This window comes from Triturus cristatus, chromosome 4_2, assembly GCF_964204655.1.
Source record: "Triturus cristatus chromosome 4_2, aTriCri1.1, whole genome shotgun sequence".
Lineage (NCBI taxonomy): Eukaryota > Metazoa > Chordata > Amphibia > Caudata > Salamandridae > Triturus > Triturus cristatus.
The window spans coordinates 553,505,702-553,533,190 of record NC_140586.1 but is presented as its reverse complement, the minus strand read 5'-3'; the positions used below and the strand labels follow the sequence as shown (position 1 = coordinate 553,533,190).

At 44.5% G+C, this 27,489-nt stretch overlaps 1 protein-coding gene across 4 annotated transcripts in view; it reads right to left on the bottom strand.

Moving 5' to 3' along the window:
- BRDT (bromodomain testis associated) overlaps positions 1-27,489 on the bottom strand; it is a 1,895,586-nt gene that overhangs the window by 1,103,718 nt on the left and 764,379 nt on the right. The window lies entirely within an intron of this gene.

The following is a 27,489-nucleotide window of genomic DNA, read 5'->3' as shown; positions in this document are numbered from 1 at the left end:
GGTTGCTTGAGGAGACAGAACAAAGAAATGCATTCAGCAACATGACCAAGAACGATTGGCATGCATTGACATCTTTGCAAAAGAATTCAGCCCTCACGATTAAATCGGCCGATAAGGGTGGGGCTATCGTCCTAATGAATACTGCTGACTATGAGAGAGAGGTCCGAAGGCTTTTGGATGATAGAAACAACTATCAACCGTTGATCAGGGATCCCACCTCTGAATTGTTGAATACCATCACCACGATGGTGGGACATGCGAGGGAAAGAAAGTGGATTACCATCAAGGAAGCTGACTTCCTAGTTAACAGCAAACCCAGGATTCCGGCATTTTACATCTTGCCGAAAATCCATAAGGCACAACGGCCCCCTCCAGGACGCCCGATAGTGTCGGGGATTTCCTCTGTACTGGAACCATTGTCCCAATTTGCCGACTTCTTCCTTAGGGAGTCGGTGGTTAAACAGCTGTCATATGTCCAGGATACCACTGACATCTTGAATACCATCAAAGATTTAAGGTTTGACGAATTGCAACAGATACTTGTTACTATCGATATTGAATCGTTATATACAAGTATCCCTCAAGACGCAACGCTGGTGGCAGCAGCACGTGCACTTGAAAGCCAGGAGTGGTTTTATGATACCCCCCAAACCTTTGTTATGCAATGCATTGAGGTAGCACTCACTCGGAATTACTTTGCCTACAAGGATGATATGTTCCTACAAATATCTGGGACTTCTATGGGTGCTACCTTCGCACCGAGTCTGGCCTGCATCTACGTGGGCCAGTTCGAGGAACATCATCTATATCATCCATCCAATCCCTTCCAGGGGCATATCAGCCTCTGGAAGCGGTATATTGATGATGTTCTTTGCATATGGACTGGTACACGTAGCCATCTTGGTGAGTTTTTGGAATGGCTCAACAATCGGGATAGATGTTTGAAGTTCACATGGAACATCAGCACCGAGAAGGTCACATACCTAGACTTGGACATCACTGTGAGTGGCGATAGGTTAACCTCTACTGTTCATCAGAAACCTACCAATAAAAATTCCCTCTTGCATTACCAATCTTTCCATCCCAGAGCGCTGAGGGATAATTTGCCAGTGGGACAGTTTCTGCGTTATCGCAGAAACTGTTCCTCGACTGTTGACTTTTTGAAACAGTCTGAAGCCCTCACTGAGAAGCTGGTACAGAGGGCATACCCCAGAAAAATTGTCAACAGAGCTCGCAAGAGGGCACATAACATCCCACGTGAAGCACTTTTGGAAAGGAATTCGAGGGAGAGCTCTGATTGTCTACCCATAGTGCTTACCTTTGACCCTCTTGCGACTAAAATTCGTCAGGCCATTAGAAAGCATTGGTCCTTATTATCCACCAGCGACTGTAAAATGCCAGCACCTCGGTTTGCCTTCAGAAGAGCGCAGAACTTTAAAGACAGGCTTGTCCATACTAGGCCCCAATTACAAGTGACCAATACATCCATTCCCCCGGGACACTACCCGTGTGGAGGCTGTTCTGTCTGTGAACTAACTGAAAAAACAACTAGTGTTCAGCTGCAGGATGGACGGACTTGGCACTTAAACAAGTTCAGTAACTGCAACTCATCAAACACGATTTACAGGCTTACTTGCCCATGTGGGCTTCACTATATTGGCCTCACCACAAGAAAAATCAAGGTGAGGATACAAGAGCACCTCAGTACCATCAAGAACGGCAAATTAACCACAAAACTGGTTCAACACTATAAAGACCACCAGCACAACTATAAGGCTGTTAAATGGGTGGTGTTAGAAAGAGTGATGGGCCATGTTAATCAAATTGAGAATATGCTTGCAGTGAAGGAAGCTCGCTGGATTTATTCCGAAAAGGCTGACCAAGTTGGCCTGAATGATCAAATAGAGTGGAACAAGATTTCCAGACGATAAAAACTGGGGTCACTGCTGTAGGTCCTGCAACTTGGTGGACATACTCCTGGCATGTACTGTGTGCCAGGTCTTGGTACAAACATCTGTCCCCCCTGTGTCTTGATATATTCTTGACATAGTCTGTGGGATTATGACTTCCACCAGTGAGCATTGTTTGGCAAAATAAATAATAAAAAAGTTCTATTCTTCACCTCCAACTCCTCGATAACAAGTCTCATTAATAAAGAACTTAAAAATGATTCTACTCCGATCGCCTCATATTTGTAGGTATACTTTTGCTAGGGTAAATACTAATATGCACTGCTGATGCATCGAATGTGAATTGTGGCCACTACAAGATGGCCGCCTTGTTGTACGCTTTTGCGTAGTGATCCGGGTCACCAGCCCGAACCCGGAAGTACTAATGTTGAGCCGCCGGTTTAAATATCGGCCGCTCAGTCCCCGGATTGTTCCGGGAATGAGTTACCGAGTGAGCTCTTCTACCGTACGGTGAGTTGGGGTTGGCCAGCACTAATATCGCAGACGGGTTTAGAACGCGCGGCTAAAATGATAGAGCAGTGGTGTATTTAGCTGACTGGGAAAACATGGGTGAACTTAGGTAAATAGAGTATCCCGACTAAACGGTGATCCCTGGCAAGTGTCTTTATACAAGCGGAGGCATACTGGGAAGTTTTTGTCAAGGAGTATGCGAACCATCATTTTGATAAAGTACTATTAGTCACGAGCTAATTAGGAGATCTAGGATGGTGGGGTGAACTAGATACTTGACAATCATCTTTTGATGAAAAGAGTACAAGGTTTTAATCATAGACATAACTCAGTGTCACTAACAAGTTTGCATGAGCGTTGAAATAGGGGCTTCGCCTAAAGCATTTGATTTGTCTCGACAGATGACGGTCTAAGCACCACAAAATAACGGATGTGTGTGGGCATTAGGACCAATAGAGCAACAGACAGTGCTCATTCAATACACTGACTCCGTGAGAGCTGGTATATGGGCCCTTGGCTTTCACGAGGTAATGTTCCCTGTGAAAGGGTGTGTCATGTCGGCCTGTAGGGGGGTACATTGTGGTTCCTTCATGTTATTGCCAATCTGACATGTGCTTTTTATGTTCTCTGCATACACGCAGCGATTTCTGTTTGTCAACAGATTTATTCCAGGGAGGTGATTGCAGTCCCTTGACGCCCTGATGAATTTGCCGCCAAGTTAAGTAGGCAATGAAACATGTTGGCCATTCATAAATGTGGTTTTTGAACATGACCGTGTTTTTAACCTTGGGGTGACTCACAGAGTGGAATAAAACGGGTCAGAATATAGACGTGGGTCATACCTAATCTTATCTGTAAGACCACACGGGTCTTTTTTCCAAAAAATTTTTCTTTTGGTTTTTTTGGGCTGCCTAATATACCTCTCTTGGTGTATAAATTCTTTTACACATTCCTTTTCATTCTTTTCATGAGAAAGTCATCGATGATGAGAAACTCGTGAGCACACTGGCGAGTACCAGCCAGCAGCTCCTCTGGTGTTGCGCACGTGAGATGCTTTCTCATTCTCCACACATTTTTTCTGACTTATGCTTTGGTTGGATTGTTCTGCACATGACGGGTTGTTTTAAATGTTAAACTTGAGCACTTGGGTTGGTATTGATAGTTCATGATACGAGCTACTTTTGAGGGTATAATAAATGTTTATATTGCCCCTCTCCCAATCCCATGTATTGTGATATAGTGCTTGATATCTCCAGGTCTTATAGTGTGTATTATTGATTGAGTGGAGGGTGGCCTGGATGATTTTTCCCTCTTAAACTCCTCTTTTGAGTATATACATAGTACGGCGGATCAGCCGTGAGAGTTTTTAATTACATTGATCTATAACAGGTAGCTGAAGGTTCCACTAGTACCCCGTGCCTACATTACGATAGACACTTTTAGTGCATTTGACTTTTGCATCTGTAGAGACAAACTATCGGCCCCCCCTCTTTTGTCTTCCTCTTTGAGATGGATAAGAACTGCCTAGCCTTTACGGATGACCAAATCGCTGCGATCCTTTCAGGCCCCTCTCTTCTTCCAGACTCCGGTTTTTCAAATACTGGCTCTATACGTGAAGAATGGGAGAAATTGAGTTTTACTAAAAAGAAGCAAGTGAGAGTTGCTTTACATGGGGCATTGATGACTGAATATTATCGAGCTGGCGCAGCCCCTTCTAGTCTGTTGGTGAGGATCGAACCTAGGATCTTTTTAGAGGATAAACAATTCAGAATTGATTGGAGTTTCATCGCAAATAAATGTACTAGAGATTGGCTGATTCTGATTATTCAGACAGCTAAACGATTGAGCGAGGAACTCCTTAAAGAGATCCTAGAACTAGAGGAGAGTATAAAATCAGACTCTAGTATTACAGACGCAAAGGAACAGCTGCAGAGAATTCAAGAGGATCTTAGTGAATATAGAAACTATATGATCAACCAGAAGATCAAGGGGTTGAAGAGAAATTTAGATAGATATTCACACGAGTGGGCATTCCCGTACACAGAGGATAAGTACTATCAACAGGATAGTGATCAGGCCCCACAGAACAGGTCCCAGAGGGGAGGCCGAGTACAAGCTAGGCGCACTCCCCAGAACTGGACATTCGACAATACCTCGAGTGAGGAGGAAGAGGGGACATCAGGTCCGGAACAAAGGGGAGTGAGATTCAACCCACAGGTTCAATCCAACCAGGACCTGGGTGGCCTTTTACGCTCTTTTTTAGTCCAGAGCCAGAGAGGAAACAGAGGGGGCGGGTCGAGAGGTCGAGGTCGAGGACGTCAGAATCAGTCCCAGACATGGCAGTCGTTCTCCCCCCGCGTAACCAGGAGCAGGGGCAGAATGCCCACATAAACAATATTGTGGTTAATTTGTCCGATTACCAACTTTCAAATGATGAACTGAGAGTGCTCAATAAAGGTTTGGGGTATGTTCCAACTCCCAGACATGACCCTTTCAAATGTAGAATGGAAGTACATGAGGCAATGAGGAAGATTAAATTAAAAAAGTTTTTCGCACTGAAGGACTCAGAACCTCCATCAGTGTTTACCTCTAATTTACATCGTCCCTCTCATTTTTGCCCCCCCAGTCACACAGTAGGCCCTGAAGTTCTTGCCTTTGAAAGAAAGGTTCTTGATGAGATTAGGTTGCTTGAGGAGACAGAACAAAGAAATGCATTCAGCAACATGACCAAGAACGATTGGCATGCATTGACATCTTTGCAAAAGAATTCAGCCCTCACGATTAAATCGGCCGATAAGGGTGGGGCTATCGTCCTAATGAATACTGCTGACTATGAGAGAGAGGTCCGAAGGCTTTTGGATGATAGAAACAACTATCAACCGTTGATCAGGGATCCCACCTCTGAATTGTTGAATACCATCACCACGATGGTGGGACATGCGAGGGAAAGAAAGTGGATTACCATCAAGGAAGCTGACTTCCTAGTTAACAGCAAACCCAGGATTCCGGCATTTTACATCTTGCCGAAAATCCATAAGGCACAACGGCCCCCTCCAGGACGCCCGATAGTGTCGGGGATTTCCTCTGTACTGGAACCATTGTCCCAATTTGCCGACTTCTTCCTTAGGGAGTCGGTGGTTAAACAGCTGTCATATGTCCAGGATACCACTGACATCTTGAATACCATCAAAGATTTAAGGTTTGACGAATTGCAACAGATACTTGTTACTATCGATATTGAATCGTTATATACAAGTATCCCTCAAGACGCAACGCTGGTGGCAGCAGCACGTGCACTTGAAAGCCAGGAGTGGTTTTATGATACCCCCCAAACCTTTGTTATGCAATGCATTGAGGTAGCACTCACTCGGAATTACTTTGCCTACAAGGATGATATGTTCCTACAAATATCTGGGACTTCTATGGGTGCTACCTTCGCACCGAGTCTGGCCTGCATCTACGTGGGCCAGTTCGAGGAACATCATCTATATCATCCATCCAATCCCTTCCAGGGGCATATCAGCCTCTGGAAGCGGTATATTGATGATGTTCTTTGCATATGGACTGGTACACGTAGCCATCTTGGTGAGTTTTTGGAATGGCTCAACAATCGGGATAGATGTTTGAAGTTCACATGGAACATCAGCACCGAGAAGGTCACATACCTAGACTTGGACATCACTGTGAGTGGCGATAGGTTAACCTCTACTGTTCATCAGAAACCTACCAATAAAAATTCCCTCTTGCATTACCAATCTTTCCATCCCAGAGCGCTGAGGGATAATTTGCCAGTGGGACAGTTTCTGCGTTATCGCAGAAACTGTTCCTCGACTGTTGACTTTTTGAAACAGTCTGAAGCCCTCACTGAGAAGCTGGTACAGAGGGCATACCCCAGAAAAATTGTCAACAGAGCTCGCAAGAGGGCACATAACATCCCACGTGAAGCACTTTTGGAAAGGAATTCGAGGGAGAGCTCTGATTGTCTACCCATAGTGCTTACCTTTGACCCTCTTGCGACTAAAATTCGTCAGGCCATTAGAAAGCATTGGTCCTTATTATCCACCAGCGACTGTAAAATGCCAGCACCTCGGTTTGCCTTCAGAAGAGCGCAGAACTTTAAAGACAGGCTTGTCCATACTAGGCCCCAATTACAAGTGACCAATACATCCATTCCCCCGGGACACTACCCGTGTGGAGGCTGTTCTGTCTGTGAACTAACTGAAAAAACAACTAGTGTTCAGCTGCAGGATGGACGGACTTGGCACTTAAACAAGTTCAGTAACTGCAACTCATCAAACACGATTTACAGGCTTACTTGCCCATGTGGGCTTCACTATATTGGCCTCACCACAAGAAAAATCAAGGTGAGGATACAAGAGCACCTCAGTACCATCAAGAACGGCAAATTAACCACAAAACTGGTTCAACACTATAAAGACCACCAGCACAACTATAAGGCTGTTAAATGGGTGGTGTTAGAAAGAGTGATGGGCCATGTTAATCAAATTGAGAATATGCTTGCAGTGAAGGAAGCTCGCTGGATTTATTCCGAAAAGGCTGACCAAGTTGGCCTGAATGATCAAATAGAGTGGAACAAGATTTCCAGACGATAAAAACTGGGGTCACTGCTGTAGGTCCTGCAACTTGGTGGACATACTCCTGGCATGTACTGTGTGCCAGGTCTTGGTACAAACATCTGTCCCCCCTGTGTCTTGATATATTCTTGACATAGTCTGTGGGATTATGACTTCCACCAGTGAGCATTGTTTGGCAAAATAAATAATAAAAAAGTTCTATTCTTCACCTCCAACTCCTCGATAACAAGTCTCATTAATAAAGAACTTAAAAATGATTCTACTCCGATCGCCTCATATTTGTAGGTATACTTTTGCTAGGGTAAATACTAATATGCACTGCTGATGCATCGAATGTGAATTGTGGCCACTACAAGATGGCCGCCTTGTTGTACGCTTTTGCGTAGTGATCCGGGTCACCAGCCCGAACCCGGAAGTACTAATGTTGAGCCGCCGGTTTAAATATCGGCCGCTCAGTCCCCGGATTGTTCCGGGAATGAGTTACCGAGTGAGCTCTTCTACCGTACGGTGAGTTGGGGTTGGCCAGCACTAATATCGCAGACGGGTTTAGAACGCGCGGCTAAAATGATAGAGCAGTGGTGTATTTAGCTGACTGGGAAAACATGGGTGAACTTAGGTAAATAGAGTATCCCGACTAAACGGTGATCCCTGGCAAGTGTCTTTATACAAGCGGAGGCATACTGGGAAGTTTTTGTCAAGGAGTATGCGAACCATCATTTTGATAAAGTACTATTAGTCACGAGCTAATTAGGAGATCTAGGATGGTGGGGTGAACTAGATACTTGACAATCATCTTTTGATGAAAAGAGTACAAGGTTTTAATCATAGACATAACTCAGTGTCACTAACAAGTTTGCATGAGCGTTGAAATAGGGGCTTCGCCTAAAGCATTTGATTTGTCTCGACAGATGACGGTCTAAGCACCACAAAATAACGGATGTGTGTGGGCATTAGGACCAATAGAGCAACAGACAGTGCTCATTCAATACACTGACTCCGTGAGAGCTGGTATATGGGCCCTTGGCTTTCACGAGGTAATGTTCCCTGTGAAAGGGTGTGTCATGTCGGCCTGTAGGGGGGTACATTGTGGTTCCTTCATGTTATTGCCAATCTGACATGTGCTTTTTATGTTCTCTGCATACACGCAGCGATTTCTGTTTGTCAACAGATTTATTCCAGGGAGGTGATTGCAGTCCCTTGACGCCCTGATGAATTTGCCGCCAAGTTAAGTAGGCAATGAAACATGTTGGCCATTCATAAATGTGGTTTTTGAACATGACCGTGTTTTTAACCTTGGGGTGACTCACAGAGTGGAATAAAACGGGTCAGAATATAGACGTGGGTCATACCTAATCTTATCTGTAAGACCACACGGGTCTTTTTTCCAAAAAATTTTTCTTTTGGTTTTTTTGGGCTGCCTAATATACCTCTCTTGGTGTATAAATTCTTTTACACATTCCTTTTCATTCTTTTCATGAGAAAGTCATCGATGATGAGAAACTCGTGAGCACACTGGCGAGTACCAGCCAGCAGCTCCTCTGGTGTTGCGCACGTGAGATGCTTTCTCATTCTCCACACATTTTTTCTGACTTATGCTTTGGTTGGATTGTTCTGCACATGACGGGTTGTTTTAAATGTTAAACTTGAGCACTTGGGTTGGTATTGATAGTTCATGATACGAGCTACTTTTGAGGGTATAATAAATGTTTATATTGCCCCTCTCCCAATCCCATGTATTGTGATATAGTGCTTGATATCTCCAGGTCTTATAGTGTGTATAACCTTTTTATTAAGAGACAGTTAAGAGACAGTTGAGAGCCGTGGTGATCTGTTCTAGTTTTGGCGTTGACTAAGGCCATGAGACAAGACATTAGTCATTGTTAAAAAGCTGATAGCTAAACCGCTAATAGTGCAATTCTATTCGTAAATAAGTAGAACCCCTACATATAATAATTAAAAGTCCCAGGGTCGCACAAGACAGAGGACAGTAAGTAAACAATGTGAAAAATGCCGTATTCGACCGCTGTCAAGTATTACAATGAAGTAAATAGATCGGCAACACATCGGGCTTAGGTCTCCCCGTTATGGATTAACAGTTGTTAGCTCGCTTGCTCTCGCAGGTTATAAGTCTTTTTACTGCTCTTGTGACAAACTTGGGGAACCGGATATTAAGCACTGGATTGTCTGGATTCATAGATGCAAGGATGGCTTGTCGACAAGTGTGCATGCCGAGTTGGTTCCATTCTCCCTTTAGCAAGATCTTTCGATCATTAAGAAGTGCAGGGCAAAGACATAACACGTGCTCGATTGTTTCCTTGCTGCTCCCACAGCCCCTGCACGTTACATTGGTGTTTGTGCTGATGGAGCAAGGATTTGCATCTAAAGAAACTTGCTCGTATGCAATCCTCTCGAATAACCTGCAATACTATAACCAATCCGTTTGTGAATACTAACAGTGAACCACATTCAACATATTGTATCTAGGGGACGCTTGTCTATGTGCTTTTTCTAAAGACTAATCCGAGTGATCGAAAATGGCCGCTAAAACAGTGGAAATCTTCTGCGCATGCGTCCACCACATCACGTGGTGTGATGTTCTTCTGTCGCTTGGGGGGGTACTTTGCAGCTGCGCAGTAGCTTCTAATACAGCCGCTTCAAAGTAACATACTAAGGCGCATGCCGAGCTGAACCTAACCCATGCAAGTTCTACTAAGCTATTAATGCATAAGATGTATTAAGTAAATGGGGTTAGTGTAGAAGTAAGTGGTATATAGTGAATTCATTTAAATTTGTATTCTAACTAAGGGTGGGCGTCAAATGCCGTTCCGCTCGCGGAATTTGCAATATTTTGACATTTTTGCGTTCCGCGGAGTGCGCAAAAATCTCTGCGATTCGCAGCGTTGAAGATTTTTCTTCATGTTCGCGCTTTGAAAATGCGTTATCGCGCGCGATCGCCTTACCGGGATCCCCGCGTTCGCCAACGAGTTTTCTGATCTGTTCGTGTGCTCGAGATGTTGATAGCCCGGGAGAGTTTGCGATCACGTCAGTCGCCTCGCCATCAGACACCGCAAGAGTCTGAGATCTCGAACACGTCATTTTCCACCGCGAGAGAGAGCATGAGGTCGCGAACACGTCATTTTGGATGCGCCATCGACATCTGGCGGAAGTGTGGTAAAGCTCACGATCGCGAACACACCAAATTTCAATCTGGAGAAGAATATTATCTCTAGCAGCATAAAACCTTATGTAAATGATGATTTGGATGAAAAAAACTCCTCAGACTGACATTTGGCTGTCCTTTTTTGTGTAAGGAGTCCTTTTAACAAAAAAAAACTTTTGGGGGGGTGGGGGGAGAGGGAGGAAGTGCCACAGTCTCTCCAACTTCCTGTTCCTGTCCAGCAGGCTCCTCCCAGTGCTTTGTCCATCTCCTGTTCATTCTGCCTTTGGATTTGGAGCTGGAAGGATCACTCTTTGTGTCTGCTGCATCATTATCATTGGATTTGAGGACTTTTGAATTTGATATTTTACAAGTAAGTTGGTGTTGTGTCTGTTTGATTGGGGGCATTGCAGTTGCTGCAACTTCAATGTTGGTAGCTATTCCTTTTTTTAGGTCTCGCCTGACCCAGCGCTTGCGTTGGTCTGGCGAGACATTTTGTGAGGGCTCCAAAAAGTGCTACCAGGCCAGCCTAGACCTACAGTGCATGTGCGCGGGCGCGTGTCGCGCTTTACCGCTATTACTTTCACTTTCGCGGCTGCATGGCCGCTTTGATGTTCTCCATGAGGCTTCAATAGATTGCAGCAGTTAAAACAAGCATTGGCATAGCCAATAGGTCTCGCTTTTGGGACCTTATAAGTGTTTAGTTAAGCAACTGTTGCATGGCTAAACACTTATAAAGGTCCCAAAGGCGAGACCTATTGGCTATGCCAATGCTGGTTTTAAATTGTTGAGGGTAGCCAGTAGGCCCAGAGCTAGTCATGGGTGGGTGCATGATGAAGCAACTGTTCCTTTGGTGTGTGTTGAATGTTTTTCAAACATCATTTAGGGCATGGATGGCATTGGATGGAGTTGGAAAGTGTGTTTTGGGGGGTATTTCTGTCTTTGGGTGTGTGTTAAAGAATTGCCTTTGCTGTGTGTGCCTGGTGTGTTGGTGTGCACCCTGCACACCTTGTTTTGCACTGTGGATTTTCGTTTTTGCATTTTATTGCATTAAAAAGGCAAAGCAGTGTGGTTTAGCATGCATCCTTTGCCTGGCTTCTTTTATAGGCCTTTTGTCAGTTCATTGTTTCACAGGCCTCCTGATTGTTGCTTGTGATTTGCGAGTGTCCATGAGGATGGTGGCCTTTTCTGGTGGGAGTTATTAGTGTGCTGCTTTTGCCATATAGGCCTGCATGGTAGTCCTTTGTGGCCTAGGCTTCTTGTTGTGGGCCTGGCCATGAGGCTTGCGGCCATTTTGAAGGCAGGCAGTGTGCCTTTTGCAATAGGCCTGCATTGTCTGTCTTCTGTTTCTTGTAGTTGGGTGGGCCTGGCCATGTGGCTGGTGGCCATTTTGAAGCCTAGGCCTGCAAGCTTGTGTGGCCTTGTCTGCCCACGGGCCTGCTTTCATCCAGTAGTCTCAGAGCAGGTAGCCACAGGTGCATTAAACACGTGTTTGTGTGTTCTGTTGAATTTAAACATCATTTAGGGCATGGATGGCATTGGATTGAGCTGGAAAATGTGTTTTTGGGGGGGTATTTCTGTTTTTGGGTGTGTGTTAAAGAAATTCCTTTGTTGTGTGTGCCTGGTGTGCACCCTGCAGACCTTGTTTTGCCCTGTGGATTTTCGTTTTTGCTTTTTATTGCATTAAAAAGGCAAAGCAGTATGGTTTAGCATGCATCCTTTGCCTGGCTTCTTTTACAGGCCTTTTGTCAGTTCATTGTTTCCCAGGCCTCCTGCGTGTTGCTTGTGATTGGTTTGTGAGTGTCCATGTGGCTGGTGGCCTTTTCTGGTGGGAGTTATTAGTGTGCTGCTTTTGCCATATGCCTGCATGGTTTTCCTATTGGCTTACTGCTTCCAGCCATCCCCTTTGCCATCAGCAGCTCCCTTCCATTACATTTGTATTTTGGTTGTTGTTCTTATTCTTTCCTATCCTTCCTGAGAGTGTAGTGTGTACACTGTACACAGTAAGTAGTATACCATAGCCCTTGATGCCAAAGTCTCACAAATGGCTACACTCTGCCTCTTATAGACCCGGATCAGTGTGGTTTTATAACAGGAAGACACCTCCATACAAACACAAGATTTTTACTTGAGGCACTGGATTATTTTAATATCAACAAGGTGAAAGCACAAATTTGGTTACTAGATGCTGAAAAAGCTTTCGATCTGGTGTCTTGGGACTGTCTTTTTGCTATTTTGCACAGTTTCGATTTTCCGCAGGCTTTTATCTCTCTTTTAAAACAACTTTATATTAATTCTAGGGCACACATCATTATCAATAATTGCAATGTCGGGACATGTCATGTTAACAGAGGTACACGGCAAGGGTGTCCCCTGTCGCGAATTTTATTTGCTCTTTTTATTGAACCTCTAGCCATTGCAATTAGGGGCATAACGCCCAATACAGTACCAGTAGTCGGAATGACAAATATTAAACTTTATGCTGATGACATTGCCCTTTTTTTAGATTCAAAGCCTGCAAGTCAAGTGAAAATTTTTAAAATCTTTTCTGATTTTCAAAAATTGGGAGGTTACAAGATAAATGTTAATAAGACTGAAACAATTTTAGTTAATTGCACTGTTGACACTTTATTGCCGGAATTTAGGCAGAACTATAACTTATGCCCAAAGAGATATCTGGGAATACTTATCTCGGATAACTTGGAAGATCTATATTCATTAAATTATATACCTCTGTTAAAAAAGGTTGGGTCCCACCTCAATCGTTGGAATTTACTGCCACTTTCCATATTGGGCCGGGTTGCTTTAATACGCATGTCAATTCTACCTCTTTTTAATTTTCTTTTCAGCGCTGCCCCTTGCCCAATCCAGGTTTCCTTTTTTAAAAAAGTGGATGCTTTGTTTTCCTCTTTTCTTTGGACTAAAAAAGTTCCAAGATTAGCACTTAGCATCTTCCAACAACGCAAGGAGGACTGTCCCTCCCAAATATTAGAGATTATTATTTTGCCACTTTTGCACACCACAGTTTAAATTTTTCTTCCTAAATGACTATATGGCAGATAATTTTTTTATGAAGAGGATGCTGCTGGAATATAAAATAACGGACCCTGTCAGAATTACGAAATACCCAAAGAAAGTCCGCTATAAGTTTCTCCAATGGTTATTTAAAATTAAAACCCAGCTGCTGGCATCTTATGGTATTTTCAACTTAAGCAGCTCAACTGTGTTAACTAATTTTAGTTTTGGCGAAGGGGGCTGCTTGGATATCAACACAGCGAGACTTTGGGGCGAGAATGGCTTCGAGATAATAGAGGACTTTCTTGTGGGAAATAGATGGAAAACATGGGAAGAAGTTCTTAGACAAATCCACCACTCGAGCACAATCCTGCAATGGTCTTTTCGTATGTTACACGCGGAGCTTAGTCAATGCGACATAGCTAATTTATTATATAAAAGAGACGTATCAACAGCATTAAACAACCCCTCATTAAAGAAAATTAGTATGTGGATTAAAGTATTAAAAGAGGATAATTCAATCGAGGTATTTACTAAAGTCAGAGATAGGTGGAAAAAGAGGGAAGACTTTGAAATTCGCAAACCGACATGGGATAAAATAAATACATTTCATAAAAAAATCTTCCGCGGTGCAAACTTTCAACGTATGCAATTTTATAGTAAATGGCTTATTTATAGAACTCCTGCATTTCTCCATAAAATCTACCCCGTGGTTGAAGATAAGTGCTTTCGATGTGCAGAGAAGGGCACCTGGAGTCACATCATTTGGGAATGCCCAAAAATAACGGAATTTTGGGAAGAAATAGGAAACTATCTTTGCATTACGACCAAAGCCAATATCCTGATTGATATATCAATAGCAGTATTAGGCTGCTCTCCGAGCCCTACTCCACACGATGAGGCTTTGTTTATTGCATCATTAATAGCTAGATCCCTAATCTTACAATTATGGAAATCAGAGAAAGCTCCAACTTTTCAAGCATGGAAAGCTAAACTACTGCGCATCCAGGGTAGGGAAAGAAAATACGCATTAAGAGCAGGAGCACTTAGGAACTATCACAAGCACTAGAACACGTTTGATAGCTAAATGGATTCTCTGTTATGAGAATGACATTTGACATTCCATATGTTTAGGCAGGTTTTGTAAGAGGTGAAACACCAGCAGAATCCTTTTTCTTCCACACACTTATTTCACTATGCACTTTAGTCACTAAATTGTCTGCTAATGTTTAATTTATTGCCTATGTCGTATGTATATTGCTGCTATGCTACAATGAATTGATAACAATGCACGTATTTATATTTTCCGCATTCTTAATTCTTGCTGTTAATCTTTACGGCGGATGAGTCTTGTAATGTCTTCTTTTGTGCCTATGAACTCTCAATAAAAATATAAATTAAAAAAAAAAACAAATGGCTACACTATATCTTCTATTTGTTTGTTTGTACTAGTAGTAATTGAACCACAACAACAAATGCAACATTTCACTGATGTTCTTCTCCTGGCTTATTTGCTTTTAGGTGCACAAAAAGACAGAGGAGGAGGTAACTATCAACATCATCCGTTGTACTGCCAGACAGAAGTCCTGCTGCGCACCACATCACGTCCACGTGTAACCACGGACCTCTCTGCAACTGGTGCACCTGCGACCTGCCGGACATCTGAAGAAGATGGCCCCAAAGAAAGGTACTAGGTCCTCCAATACCAAGAAAGTTGCCGGTGAGAAGAAGAAGGAACAGAAAGAGGCACTAACCACGACTGGTGTGCCAGCCAATGTGTTTCTTGGGACCCAAATAATTACGCCTGCAGCAGTGTTGTCCGGGAACCAAGCTGGGAGCAGCACCTCCGCACCAGTGGGCCAACCCCACCAACCTAGAGCCAAGCCCATGAGTGTCGCAGAGGTAGCCAGTCTACTAACTAGCAGCGATGTTGAAATGTCATTATTGTAAAGTAGTACACAATCAACGCAGGCGGAAACTCAGCAGATAAGTATGCAGCAGCAGGCGCAGCTGCAAGAACAGCAGCAGCAGCCGCAAGAACAGCAGCAGCCGCCGCAAGAACAGCAGCAGCCGCCGCAAGAACAGCAGCAGCCGCCGCAAGAACAGCAGCAGCCGCCGCAAGACCAGCAGCAGCCGCCGCAAGAACAGCAGCAGCCGCCGCAAGAACAGCAGCAGCCGCCGCAAGAACAGCAGCAGCCGCCGCAAGAACAGCAGCCGCCGCAAGAACAGCAGCCGCCGCAAGAACAGCCACAACAGCCTACAATAGTAGTAGTTCCTCCTGAAGAAGGGGCATTTCAGGAAATCGAGCTTCCTGCAGACAAAGTGGAGCAAACCACTGTTTCAGAAGATCCATTCTCTTCCAGACCCCCAGCAAGGAAAAGGACGGTTAGTCCATCATCATCTTCTTCAAGCCCCGCTTCTGATGATCTAGATGCCACTTGGAAGCCACCAACTCAGTCTGAGAGTGATGCACGCCACAGGACAAGGCTAGTGCAAAGGAAGGTTCAAGAAAGCCGTAGAGTTATGGAGATAGATGTACAAGAGGGGGATGATGATGATGAGCCAGTCATCACGGACATCACTTCCGGCCCAAAGGAAATGGAGACCAACATTATTACCCTATCCAAAACGGCTGCAAGGGATGTAGCACGGATACCACCAACACAGGTAACACCACCACGACCTCCAGCTTCCATATTTTCATTTGCAAAAGAAAGGCAGGGACCTACATCCAGCTCAACCACCACCTCAGTAGGTAGTGGTAGAAGTCACAGTGTAGCTGCACAGAGTCACATTCCAAGCACACCCTCCAGTTCATCTGGTATTGAAAGTGGCACATCCAGCAGCACCAGAAAAGTCCCTCCCCTGTTTGGGGCTTCTTTTCGGTCAGCAGTAAGGAAGAGAACATTGCTATATGCTCAATTTGTCGACATGCTGTTAGGCGGGGTAAGCTTGGTACAAACTATGGTACCAGAGGCCAAACAAGTCATCTCAAAACACACCACACTATCGTGTGGGAGGCTCACCTACTTTGCTTAGAACAAAGTAAAACTCAACCCATTTTTGTTGGGCATGAAGAATCAGGGGACGAAATTATCGTGGTGGAAGATGAACAAGGGAGACATTTCTAGCCCTGTCCCCGGTAGTGTAGTGGTACCGCCCACATCCTCAGCAACATCTCAGTGGCACCACAGTAAGAGTCAGGCTGAGACACCAAGCCGACCGAGTAGTACTGCAATGAAACAAAGTGCGTCGTTGAGACTAACTGGGTTAAAGAAAACAACTGCGCCACAAAGGAAAATAATCCAGCCTACCATTGACAGCATGCTTAGGTTGGAGGGGCAGTACCAACGCAACCACCCAACGGCATGGTTGTACAATGCGAAGCTGGCTAAAATGACCTTCTCCCTTTTTCATTTGTGGAAGGGGTGGGTTTCCTTGAATTTGTGTCAACCATCTGCCCTAAATGGAAGGTTCCCAGCCGGTCCTATTTCGCAAGAGTTGCAGTTCCAGCACTACATCATGACGTGCTGGAATTGATTGGACAAGCTTTGCAGCAGAGTGCAGTTCACCACTGATTACATGTGCATCACTGCACACTGGGTCTCTTTTGTGGGGGTTAGAGACAAGCTATCTGAAGTAGGTGCTGTTGACACAGCTGACATTTTTAAAGCTACTCGGAAACATGCAACTGTATCCATGTTCGCCATAGAGAAATCTCATACTGCTGTAAACATATTGGAAGAACTTCACAGCAAGGTTTTTGAATGGCTGCGCCCAAGAGTGCTTAAGATTGGTTTTGTTTCCACAGATAATGGCAGTAATGTACTTAAGGACATGGAGCTTGGTTCCTATTTCAGGGTTCCGTGTTTGGCGCACTGCATTAACATTATAGTTCAAGACTTTCTGAAAAAAGAAGCCATAGTCAGCAACTTACTGACTACCTGCCGAAGAATATGCACTCATTTCAGCCATTCTTTTAAAGCTCGGAAGCAGAGGAGGATCATTCAACGTGACTATAGAATGCCAGTCAAAACACTCATCCAGGAGGTGGCAACACGTTGGAACTCAACTTATTACATGCTTGACAGTCTGTTTGAGCAGTACAGGCCAATCAATGAATATGTCATGCGAAGAGGGGATGCTACTGTGAAAGGCATGACCCTTCAGATGGACCAATGGTGCCTAGTTAAATGCCTGACTGAGATGCTTCTTCCTTTCGAGGTCTTCACACGTGAAGTCAGCAAGGAGGACTGTACTATGGGACAAGCTATCCCATTGCAAATGCTAGAGCATCAGCTGAAGGAGGTGTCTGAAGCATACAAAGGTGTAGAGAAAAAAAAAGCAGCATATGAGTTGGTGGAGAGCTTAGCCCGCCGCTTAGCTGACAATACAAGGGTGCATAATAAGATTTTGTCACAAAAACATTACATTTGTGCCACAATTCTGGATCCACAGACAAAATGGACACTGAAGACATTAATTCCTTTTTCAATGTTGAATTGCTTTATTCGATAATTAATACCATAAAAGCTTCTGCATCCATAAGATCAATATTATACAATTAAAAAGGAAACTTTTTTTTTTTTTTTGGTACTTAAAAGAAATTTTAAAAGATTAAAAGACCGACTGTAGCGCAAATAATTAAAACAGTAATTCATGAAAGGGAAGATTCCCAATAGTAAACAGATTACTCGTTTCAATAGGTGGTCTAGTATGCACAATTCATCCCCTCTACCCTCTTGCAAGAGTAAAAGTTACAAGATCGTTATATAGCAGCATCATACATTTAGACAGCTTTGGTAATAGCTTTTGCACGAATGATCCAAGCACAGCCCAGAAATTTAGCAACTCCACACACAAAAGCAGGCCTGGATGCGTCAGATCTCAAAATGAGAAGTGCAACTTGGTACTTCTTAGTTCCCAGCTGAACACACATCGGTTTTAGCCATTTGTTCCTAGGCTGACAATAGACCGGGCATACAAATAGGCAATGGGCTATGGTTTCTTGCTTATCATTACAACACGGGCAGCTTGCTGAAAGGTTTTTGGCTGGATCCCTTTGAGCAACTGTAGCATTTAGATATAGGGACCCAAACCGAAAAAACATATACAACTTCCTGTCCATGGGAACTCTAATAAAATCAAAATAAGGTTCCAATTGGCCAACTTGTTTGTGAAAAAGAAAATCCTCAGTTTCCCATGCCTCGGGTGAAGTAGGAGCCGTTGATGTACCCAGTTCCAGTAGATCTTTTTTAGTACCGCCTTTGGCAGATGTACTTGGTTCTCCCACGCATCAGCTAGGCCCAGAGACAATAAGAGTTCCTTAAGCTCTCTTAACCATTTTACCCTTTTGCCAGTGTCCAGAGTGATCAGTTCGCTAAGACCTGCCGCATAGTGTGATAACTCGGGGGTAGATCTTAGTCTAGCCCAGTACAATAGGGGGCGTAATCTAACTATCTCACTCAGCCTGTGTCTCCCAATGTCGAGATACAAAGGTGTTAATGGAGTGCATGGGGGGGGCGGCGACCAAGTCTCTTAGGAACTTGTTCTCCGACCTTTGGATCTCTGTTTGTTCAAACCCCCAGAGTTCCGCACCGTAGGATGCCGAACTCACGGCTTTGCTCTCATATACGACCAGGACAGGGGAGACCAATCTAGAGGAAGACAAACGCTGCTCTCTCAGAATTACCCTGCTGCCCTTTTGTGGTTTAGTAGCATCTTGCTCAGATGGGGCCCCCGTGATATCTTATCAGACAGCCTTATCCCCAGGTAATCAAAGGAGTGGACTTGCTCAAGATATAAACCATTAAGAGCAAGTTTAGGTCTAAACTGTTTCCCAGGATTAAAAGCCATAAAGTTTGTTTTTGAGATGTTAATAGTGAGGCACCTTGATGTACAAAAAGCCTGGAAACGAGTAAGTAACGTTTGAAGACCCATGGGGGATTTGGAAATTAGGAGAGTATCGTCCGCAAAGAGAAGCGTAGCAATTTTTTTCCCCGCCAGGGTTGGGGCATCTGCTGGAATTTGGCTCAGAAAATCCACCACACCGTTCACAAAAAGAGAAAATAGTGTGGGGGCCAAGACACAGCCCTGGCGGACGCCTCTCCTTACTGGAATACTCTCTGTAATCGGTCCTTGATCACCCCATCTTATCCTAGCAGAGGTATCGTCATGGAGGCGAACTAAAAGGGCTAAGATGTAAGGAGGGATTCCCATTTCCTGTAAAACGGACCACAGCTTCGCTCGTGGAACAAGATCGAATGCCGTCTTAAGGTCAATAAATGCAAGGTATAGGCTCCCCTTAGCAATGACTACCACTTTCCAATAAAGTAAGAGTAGTCGGAAAACTTGGTCTATGGTGCTAGTGGCTTTCCTAAAACCTGCTTGGCATTCAGATAGGATTCCCCCCTCCTCCATCCAGTAATGAATCCTATTAAGAAGGGTTCTCCCTGACACTTTTTGCATGCAATCTAGAAGGCTGATGGGCCTATAGTTAGCAGGGTCTTGACGATCACCTTCTTTAAAGATAGGGATAACTTCAGCTTGTTTCCAAGAGGGGGGAACTTCGCCACCCTCTAGCAAATTATTAATCAAGAGCTGGATATTTTTAGCCCATTTTTTGGGATCCAAAAGAAACAGGTCGCCCAGAATGCCATCGGGTCCCGCCGCTTTAGCGGGCACCACACTATTGATGGCACTTACGACCTCATCAATGCTAAAGGGAGTTATAGGATCTGTAATAGGTGGGTGCAGGCTATCCCAAACAAATATTGGTTCCCCCTCTAATGCTTCGGCATAGAGTTTTGAAAAATGGTCCCTCCAAATCTGACTCCCTATATGGTTTGGGATGGAAACCGTGCCTGCCCTATTTTTAGTATTAATTAGGGACCAAAAGGAAGTGGAGTTTCTCTCTGTTGCCGCTGCTTTCAGATTATCCCAATGGGCCTCTTCCCAGGCTCGTTTGGCTAGTGTCAAGGATAAGTTATAATCCTTCCTCGCTAGTTTGACCCTACTGGTGTTTTTCTCTTTGACAGCTGCTATTAGGGCTTTTCTTTTCTCTTTGCAAGACTGTGTACCAGGGATTAGGATTGCTTTTTAGGGGTTTCTTTTTTCCTATACTGCAACTTCCTACAAACTGCGCTCCAATCAAGCGAATGGTTTCATGGTGGATTATGGGGATCTTATCCATCTCCTGGGTTGAGGACAAAGCTGCCTCAAGGTCTCCCTTTTTTTCTTCTAATATTGAGGAGATAAGGTTGATCTTTTGTTCGTCTCCCGCCACCCTAGGCCACCTCAACCGTCTACCACAATTGGAGAGTATTACCTCTTTAGTGGAAAATGAATCCACTCTGCATGCGGATTGGTTTGGGAGAAGAACTGTCTAGCGATTCCGCAATGTTAGGGATAGGGGGTTATGGTCACTATCTACGGTGGGGTTTACCACCATATCAACTACATCTTCCCAGAGGCGTAGATCCACCAGGATGTAGTCGATACGAGATGGGCATGTCAATTTATTAAAAGTATTGGCCCCCTTTTGGTCTGACGAGGTTCTACCGTTCACGGCTCTTAGGCCATGTTCCAAAGCAAGGGCATGTGTTTGCGTGACAATCTCTGTCCATTTTTTGATTGGGGCCAAAGATAGGGGTGGTACTCCCCATTTATTGTCTTCTACAGATGGGTCCAAGAGATCCTCATTGCTCAGGGGCTCAAAAGTACAATTGAAGTCCCCGGCTATGATGGTTTTTGAGGTAGGTGAACAGTTAGATACAAGATGATCCAATTCGCTCAAGATTGTCGCCGACCTACCGCTCACTGTACCCCTAATATAAACATTATAAAGATCAAGTAATTCCCCTTTTTTGGGGCCTTCAGGGATAACCACATGATATCGTGACTATTGCTTTCTTGGACAGAAACAGACCACCCTAGGTCTAAGTTAATCCATACTAGGAGACCTCCAGAGGGTCTTCCCTTCCCGCTAGATATTGCGGGAATAAAGTAGGTGGCGAAACCTGAGATAAAGAGAGCTTCCATACTCCATGTCTCCTGGAAAACACAGACATCGTGCGTACCCACGAACTCAACCCATGATGGTGTGGTCATGTTTTTCTTAAGGCCTGCTATATTCCAGGACAATATTTTCAATTGGTTCGTCAAACAAAGAGTTGGAATAGCGAGGTTAGTTATATTAGACTGAACTTGTGGTGTTAAAAGAGGTGGAAACTTTGGATTACATAGGAGAGATGTACCTTGGCCAATGAGACTAGGACAACTTGTATTCTGATCTAAGAGGGGTACAAGGAGTCAATCATTAGTATCTAAAGAAGATATGGTTCCTCCCTTTAATAAAGTATTGTGTGGTGTCATAGAACATCGCCTAAACTGAATTCGAGAGGGATCTGGAGAGGAAGTTATATATTCCAATGTAACCAAATTGTCAACCAATGTGGCATCCATCAGGGTTAATTCAATCGTGTCCGTGTTGGAATTAGGGGTAGGGCATCTCTTGGCTTTCACAATGTCTTCCCTAATAACGGAATGACACCCTCAGACATGACGTATCCAGTGAATCGATTTATTAATTAACGAGTCACTGGATTCGTGATGGGCCTGGATGGTAATTTTTGGGACATTAGTCATGAGAACAATGTTTGAGGGTCTCTGTTCGGGCCCAATTTGGTCACAATCTAGAGAGGATCTGGGAGTCTTCTGGGTCCCTGTATTCAGTAGTCTAGGCTTAAAACTTGGGTAGAAACTATCCCCCCAAGTAGGGGTGGCAATACGGTCTTTGTATAATATCTTATGGGGTCCTCCGTCCCCCCTTGGATATTGTATCAAAGTCCCTTCCCCAGTTACAGTGTTTTTTCTAAAACCCCCACTAGTGGAAGCCGGATCATTATCGCTAGAGGGTTTTGGTCCGCATATGGTGTGGTGCAATTTTCAGGGCGTTTAGACGGAGTAGAGTCTAAGAGGTCCATCAATAGTCCCTTTATGCTCATAACCTCTCCTCTGAGTTCCTTAATCACCCTTTCTAGTTCTCCTATAGTATGGTTACAGGGACAGCAATGACCCGGCCTAATAGGTACCTGAACAGGAAGCAGGGAGGTGGTATCATGGTAGTCGCTATTTGTAGCTAGGGGGGCAAATCTATTGGAGCAAATAACATTGGGGTTAGGTTCTCTGGATATCTCATCCTCTAACTGGTCAACACTCTCCTTATTTTCATGGAGTTCCCCAGACACATAGGGTTCCTTAACAACCCGCTTTGTCCCACCCGGTTTGGATTTATAGAATAGATGGGGTATCACTATATTTTTCTGAGGGGGTGCTGTGGAATTTCTAATGGGTTCTACCACATTAGGATTAGGGGCATTGTCTAATATGCTTTCACACTCTTGAATGACCGTGTCAATTCTGTCCATCACGCAATTAGCTGCAGCACTTTTGGCCGATTTCTTATGCCTCTTTTTCGTGCTTTGGATAGGGGTAGGACCATTTGGGCCAACCATTCCCTCCATTAGTTTCCTCTTCCCCATCGGAACTAAGCAGTACCCCCCAGCGGCCCCACCGAACAAATGCTATACACTTTCAGCTAAATAAAGGAATCCAAGACTAGTCCCTACAGCCCCTGCGGAATACAAGACCCAGCTTCTAGAACGCTCGCACGATTTTTCACTGCCCAGCCTCAGCCTGCCTCCGACGGCCTCAGACGGCCCTTTGCCCGGGCTTAGCCCTGTGCGTCCCGCGTGGCGGGAAATGGGGGCTGCTAATGGCAACCCCGGTACTCAAGGGGCGGGACCGTCAAAGCAGGCACTGCCCCTCAGGCTCCTGGGGCTTGTGGTCCGGTCTGCTGTGGCCGCTGTTGACCCTGGCGTTGTGGCGCTGCGTCTCCCGCGAAGCGGGAGTCGCGAGGTTGGTTTTAGAGACCCCGGTACTCAAGGGGCGGGACCGTCAAAGCAGGCACTGCCCCTCAGGCTCCTGGGGCTTGTGGTCCGGTCTGCTGTGGCCGCTGTTGGCCCTGGTGTTGTGGCGCTGCGTTTCCCGAAATCAGAAATGGATGTTGCCGGGTACAAAACTTGGATAGCTGAGTCAGCGAGTAAGTTGGAAAATGAACGGCTGCTAATTAAAAGCCCCTAGATAAACCCACAACAAGTACTGCAGCAGGGCATCCGGCGTCAAGTTCAGCTTCGGAGCCTGAGGGCAGTGCGTTTGGCTCAGAACACTCACCAACACCATCGACAACAGCAAGAACTGGATCATTAGGCCTAGTAAAATCGTTAAACGATTGGCATTTACAGCAAGGCATTGGTAAGTCCAGTGCTGATGCAACAAAAAAAGAGCCCGAAAAAAGTTTAGCACCCCTGAACATTGAGCGGATGCTCCAGGCCTATCTGGACGACCCAACAGAGGTGTACATTGATCAAAACCCATTGCGGTATTGGTATGGGAAAAGGGGCCAATGGCCACTGCTCAGCAGGCTGGCAATAAACTATCTGGCTTGCCCTGTCGCAAGTGTCTCTTCTGAACGTGTTTTCAGTGCTGCTGGTTCCATTGCAACAGTGAGAAGGACCAGTCTCTCGCCCAAAAACGTGGAAAGGTTAACCATGATCAAAATGAATCAGCACTTTATATCACCGAATTACACAATGCATGAATCAAGGGAGGAAGATGAGGACAGCAGCTCAGGTGACGGAAGTGGTGTGTTAGATGATGATTACCTACTTCTGGTTGAACCCCCAGAGTTTGAGGATGAGCTATACTTCCCAGACAATTAGGCTTGCACTTCTTACTGTCTTCCTCCCTTATTTTCTTTTATTTGTGTGTCTGTCTTTCTGGTTAGAAACTTCGAATCACAACAAATCCATCACCACCGTCTTCTACTCGTTTTATTGCCATATACGAGTTTCAACTGTCAGCATTTCACAGTACACTCCTCCGAATCCTGCTCCTCCATCCTCCTGAATCTGCCTAAATCCATTGCCCTCAAGAAGACAGATGATTGGATGATGCAAAATAGAAGAAAAAAGAAAATCTTTCCTAGTCCCTCCAAAAAAATGGAACATGATGAGGACTACTATAGCTATCCTCCTTTCTGATCCGAGAGAGACTGCCCATTAACTGAAAATGAGAAGGAACAGGTAATGAATGATGCCATGCATTGGACTCTGACTGAGTGATTTTGTTGTTGTTTGTTGTGCATGAAGTTACTTCATTGTGTACTATATGTAATAATCTACACACTAAAAGTAACTCAAGGCACTTTTTCCCTTCTTGTATTTTTAATAACAAATTTGTACTTCTACTGCAGGCCGATACATTGCATTTTGAATATAGGAAGGGGACTCAATCTGTACACTGCACACTGAGTAGGACAACACCATGATGATGATGGCGAGAGAGACAGCCCCTTCACTTAAGATGACAAGGAACAGGTAATGAATGGCATGCATTGGACACTGACTGAGTGATTGGTGTTTGTGTTTTTGTTGTTTGTTGTGCATGAAGTGAAGTCAAAGTGTACTAGTATTTACTCTACACACTAACAGTGACTCAAGTCAATATTTCCACTCTTGTTGTTTAATAACAAAATTGTACTTCTACCGCAGGCCGATTTATTGCATTTTTGAATATGGAATCTGGACTCACTCGGTACACTGCAGACTGAGTTGAACAACACCATCATGATGACCACAGTGACATAGTATCTTCACAGTCACTCAGTACAAGGATCGGAGATGATTGATGGAATAGGTCAGGGCGTTTCATGAGGGGCATAAAAGGTAAACAAGTAAACAACAATCACAGCAGACCTAGATGTCTGTGTAGTGGTGTGGTCTAGTATTACGGTGGTATGACTGCGGTGCATTGATTTAGTCACTTAAATTGTCAAATGCTATGTTGCTGGATATGTGCTTTGTCCAACTCTTTCAAAAAATTTACGCTAAATGGAGGATGTGCAAAGGGTGCAGTCACCGTGGGCCTGCTCTGTCCTGTTGGTGTTGTAGGTTAATGCTGGAAACAGACTAGAGTAGAGATAATGCATCCATGCCGCCTCGGAAAGTGTCCTTGCTGCACTACACCATAACTTGTGCATTTTTTTCAACTTGGTTTCTCAATATCCCTTTTGTTTTTCCTTCTACAATTACAGGCCAGGCCTTACCCTGTGCTATACTTGGGAAAACAATGCACACTTACCTTACCAATGAATCTACATCTGCCAGTCAGGCAGTGGCGTCACCCAAGATTGATGGACGGAGCATCCATGGAAGGGAGGACCAAGAGGAATGCCGAGATGCAACTCCCCATTTGAAGCAACTCCCCATGTGACCAGGATAACACAGTAACAGTATCAACTTTCATCATATTTTAAATAATTGGATACATTTTTTGTCTACAATCATTGCAACAATGTGTTCTTGTTGTTATCATTAGGTTTGCTCTCTGTTTATAATTCATCCCTACAGATATTTAAAAAATGTCTTTGCTATCTGTAAAAGTAAGCCCGGTACAACTGAACACAAACTGTATGTAATCCGGGTCTCTTTATCATGCATGCATTTCCTTTTTCTCCCTTAACATATTGATATGGATATGGTAGTCTACAAAGATTGTCGTTTGTTTGTCTATGCGTACTGTTTTTCTTTCTCAAACCTTTCCCTAAACCCCCCCTTCCCAAACATTTAACAAACCCTAACCCTCTTCCCCCGGGCTGTGTGAGTTATTGAGGTGTGACTAAATTAAATGTACACCAATAATTTTTCACACGCTTGCTGGGGCGGGAAGTGGCAAAAGCAACAGTACTTCAATTTTAAGGCAGAGCGGGGATCTTCTTCCGCTTGCCCACCCATGCGCAGTATATTTGTGACGTAATTTTTTTACCAAAGGAACCCAATACATCAGCATTAATTGCCGGCATCGACTGGATTAATGGATTTGTTGTCATCCTCCTACACAGTTACGCTTGTGTCCAGTATACTGTAGGCCTAGTCATGTGACAACACAACTAGAGTTTATAACTGTGTACTAGGTTATCCCCATCACAATTATGTTTTGTTGTATTTTTGCATATTATTGTTTGGCAGCAAGTTCTGCACTGTACTTCATTCTACTACTCCTCGAAGAGTCTCTCTCAGGCTACTGGCTGTCTCATTTTCTTTTTTGCAAATGCTGCTGCCAGTGTCTACTGGTACTACCACCACAACCATGGCATGTTAGGAAAGAAAACCGTTATCACCATGCAGCCATCGCTGTGCCCAAGTTAAACATCAAGCAAAGGTAAGAGAAGTTTGGGGGAGGCACAATTAATAATGGACGTTTTCATTAATTCAATTTCACACACCCCTTTGAGTGCAGTTGCAGAATGCATTGAGTAGAAGAGACTGACAGTACTAGTAGGACAAGTCACCCAGTGAGGGGTGCAGCATCTATCTGTTTGTGTCTTACAAAGTCAGCCAATTATTTAAATCAAACATTGGCTGTGGGCGGCCCTGCACCAGCAAGGAGACAGTGTGATGTAAAACAGTAACCCCACCCAGAAAACATTAACAACATCATATGTAAAGTAGAAATATATTATTTAATCCCCTAACAAAAACTAACCATGTAAAAAAATGCCACAACACCTGACCCACCCCTCTCCCTAACCCCAACCAATGTCCGTAAAGAAAACGTCCAACATAATGTGCAATTGTCCAAAGAAAAGAGAAAACCCAACGCCCAATTCCCACCCACCAAAAGAATAAATAAAAAAGGGGCAATGAACATGGTCTTCTGCTAGGCGGGCTCAACTCTGGAGGACACGTACCTGCTCCTCTAGGCGGGTAACACGGCGCTTCAATGCGCGGCAGTTGCATCTACTGGGGGGGGGGGGGGGGGGGGACAGCAGTGATGTTAAAGGAGGGGCGGTGGCGGGTGGCTGCCAGACGGTGGTGCCGTAACACTGGAGGTCGGTGGCCCGGGGCATTGGAGGAGGCTGCAGCTGCTGCCGCCTCCTCCTCCTCCTACAGAACCACCAGCCGACGGCATTCACGCTGTATGGCCTCCAGCTTCCGGCGCCGGGCCTTGGCTGCCAACTCCTTCCTGTCAGGTTTCCCCTTGGAAGGAGTAGCTATATATCAAGAAGAAAAAACAAGACTATTGTAAAATATACTCTTAGCAAAGCAGTAAGACAAATTAATTCTACACATAGTGGCACGGTAGCACTAGCAAGCACAGCACATAAAATTTGTGGTATGTATCTATCCTCCCACTTTCTTGGACTTTAACATTTCTGTGAGTTTCAGGCATTCAACCAACC